A 3,420-nucleotide genomic window follows, 5' to 3' on the forward strand; every position below is an offset into this window, starting at 1 on the left:
CCTTTTCTAAATCCAGCTTGAACATCAGGAAGTTCACGGTTCACATATTGCTGAAGCCTGGCTTGGAGAATTTTGAGCATTACTTTACTAGCATGTGAGATGAGTGCAATTGTGCGGTAGTTTGAGCATTCTTTGGCATTGCCTTTCTTTGAGATTGGAATGAAAACTGACCTTTTCCATAAATATAAATTTTCATATACTTAAAATCTGGATCACATATGAGTCATGTATTTTCCCTAAATTACCATAATCACCAATACTATCCTATCTTTTCCAACAACAAATATTAGCAGATTTTTAAGCTGAGTCCCAAGCCACAGGCCATCCCTGTCTACCGATCTTGGGACCCATGTCTGCAGGCAAAGGAACTGTTGTTTTGGATTATGAAATGGCCAGAACTGGAGTGTGAGTCAGGCAGCAATACCCAAAGGCCTGAATAGCATGTCTCATTCCAAGGCGAAACTTAAACCTAAGAGACCCATGGAGCTATAGTCAAACTAATTAACAAAGTCTTAACATAAACTCAACATAGTACATCTTCATGGAGTTTTTGGAGTTCCCCTCCACTTTCTCTTCCTCAAGGCTCTTGCCTGGAAGCTACTACTGTATGCTAAACACTTTTGCCTCCTCCTTAGGGCCTAGAGAGTGTTCCACGTATTCTAAGTGGCTTGAGGTTCTCCAGTGGGCTTGCATAAATGCACTTGACCCACCTACTATACCAATCCAGGGAGAGGAAGGCTTGTCACCCCCACTGAAGGCATGCCACTAGTGAACAGAAAAGGAAAGTTAGAGAAAGTTCTATTTCATCTATCTGTATCCAGATTTCTAGGATTCGGTGGATCATCACTGAAAAACAAAAGAAAAAACCCAGTGCCAGATAATAACTTGGGTCCCTAAGAAATGTCTCAGTTGCAGCATAGCCATGGCCATGGCCTCAGTCTCCCCATCATGGCGATGACAGCTTCAGCTGCTGTTTGCCCCTCCTGTGCCTCTTCCCTCCTAGGCTCCTGGGCTTCATCATGTGCTGACCTACAATATACTTAGAGGTTGGCACACCAGTAAAGGACACAACAGCCACCTGCACCAGGGTCCCACTGATCATGGAGAGTTTGTTTACTTCAACACTGTGAGGTAGGAACCATTGGTTAGGCCTGGGAAGCAGAAATGGGGAGGAAAGTGGAGAGAAACTGGCTTTGAGCCTTAAGTTGAATGTTTCTCCAGGAACTTGCCATAAAAATATCAGTGAGATGATGGGGTTCCTGATGAGAAGCTCATCATGGGGTTCCCCACATATGGACAGACCAAGCACCTCACTTCTTCAGATGTGTCTGTGGCAGCACCCACCTTAGAACAGGGTCTATTTGGACCCACAACCAGGAGGCTGACTTCAGGTCTACCATGAGGTAACTCCCTTCAGGAGAGGCTGCAGTGGAAATTCTGGTCAGTTGGGGAATGGGGTTAGATAATCTTTGGGTTCTTTTTAGTTATAAGATAACTCTTGTGTCATTGCCCATGTTTCCCTCTATCTCGCCAAGTGGAGATAGAAACATTCCCCAGGAAGGGATAAATCATCTTGGGAATTGAAGAAGTCTTGCTCTAATATGTATAACATAGTTTGACTTATATGAGAGGTGAAGTGAAGTGAAGTGAAGTCACTCAGTCATGTCTGACTCTTTGTGACCCCGTGGACTGTAGACTATCAGACTCCTTCGTCCATGGGATTTTTCAGGCAAGCGTACTGGAGTGGGCTGCCATTTCCTTCTCCAGGGGATCTTCCCAACCCAGGGATCGAACCTGAGTCTCTCACACTGCAAACAGATGCTTTATCATCTGAGCCACCAAGGAAGCCCTTTTAATAGTAAGAGTTTAAATCCAAGTAAAAACACAAAGTTTTTAAATTGCTGCTTCTTTATTTTTAGAATAAAACAGCTTTCATGGAAATAGCAACTCTTTTGTAAGCTCAATGTAATACTCAAGCTACTTCTGTTTAATAACTATGTCTAAGACAACTTATAGGGCACTGGTATATGTCAGGCAGTGTGCTGGACACTAGCAATATAATTAGGTAAGACAGTTTCTGCTCTCATGGAGCTCATAGCCCAAGTGTAGGAAGCAAACTCCCTGGTGGCTCAGTGGGAAAGAGTTCACCTGCCAAAGCAGGAGACTTGGGTTCAATCCCTGGGTGGGGAAGATCGCTTGCAGAAGGAAATGGCAACCTACTCTAGTATTCTTGCCTGGGAAATCCCATGGACAGAGGATCCTGGTGGACTACAGTCCACGGGGTCACAAAAGAGTTGAACATGATTTAGTTGCTAAACAACACCAGGAAGCAAAAACACAAAGGACATGGATCACATGCCTTCATAGATCACAGCCCTGTCATGGCAAAGGGGCTTGCAAAACTCAATGAAGCTATGAGCCATGCTGTGCAGGGCCACCCATGATGGATGGGTCATTGTGGAGAGTTCTGAGAAAATGCAATTCACTGGAGGAGGGAATGGCAAACCACTTGAGTCAGGAGAACACCAGACACAGTATGAAAAGTCAAAAAGATATGACACCAGAAGATGAGGCCCCCAGGTTGGAAGGCATCCAATATACTACCAGGGAAGAGTGGGGGGCAATTACTAACAGCTCCAGAAAGAATGAAGCAGCTGTGCCAAAGCAGAAATGAAGCTCAGTTGTGAATGTGTCTGAATGTGTCTGGTGGTGAAAGTAAAGCTCGATGCTATAAAAAACAGTATTGCATAGGAACCTGGAATGTTACGTCCATGAATCAAAATAAATTAGACATGGTCAAGCAGGAGATGGCAAGAGTGAACATCAGTGCCAGGGTCCAGCCCCGGTGGATCCAGGGAATTCGAAGTGGGGACAGCGTCAGCAAGGATCAGGAAACAACTGCTTAATTAAACGTTAATTAAGGATATAAAGAGTAATAGAATAAGGATAGCTCAGTGAGGAAATTCAGTGGAGAAAAGAGGCTGAATAATTCAGCCAGAAGGTGAGAGAAAGAACGACTTGGGGAGACCAAGTTTCGGTGAACAAGGCCCGCACTTTATTTTCCAAAGTAGTTTTTATACCTTAAATTATGCATAGGGGATAATGGGGGAAGGGGTAGAGTCATGCAGTGAGCTAGGGTTTCTTCCTGCAAACTTATCATATGCAAAAGTTTAGGTGATTTACATCATCTTCTGGCCAGGAGGCCTGTTAACATTTTAAGAAACTTATTTTTCTCTAAAGGTGATTATTCCAAAGTCAGGCGCCAGCCTCCAAAAAAGCATTGGACAAAGCCGCATTCCTATAGGGCAAAGGTGAGGTGGGCTCAATCAAGAAAAGAATTAACTCAAGGGTCCAAGGTTACAAACATTGAGGCTACTACTTACATTTCTATACACCCATTATATCAATCAATACACTGCC

The sequence above is a fragment of the Bison bison genome, unplaced genomic scaffold (assembly GCF_000754665.1).
Source record: "Bison bison bison isolate TAMUID 2011002044 unplaced genomic scaffold, Bison_UMD1.0 scf7180017864519, whole genome shotgun sequence".
Classification (NCBI taxonomy): domain Eukaryota; kingdom Metazoa; phylum Chordata; class Mammalia; order Artiodactyla; family Bovidae; genus Bison; species Bison bison.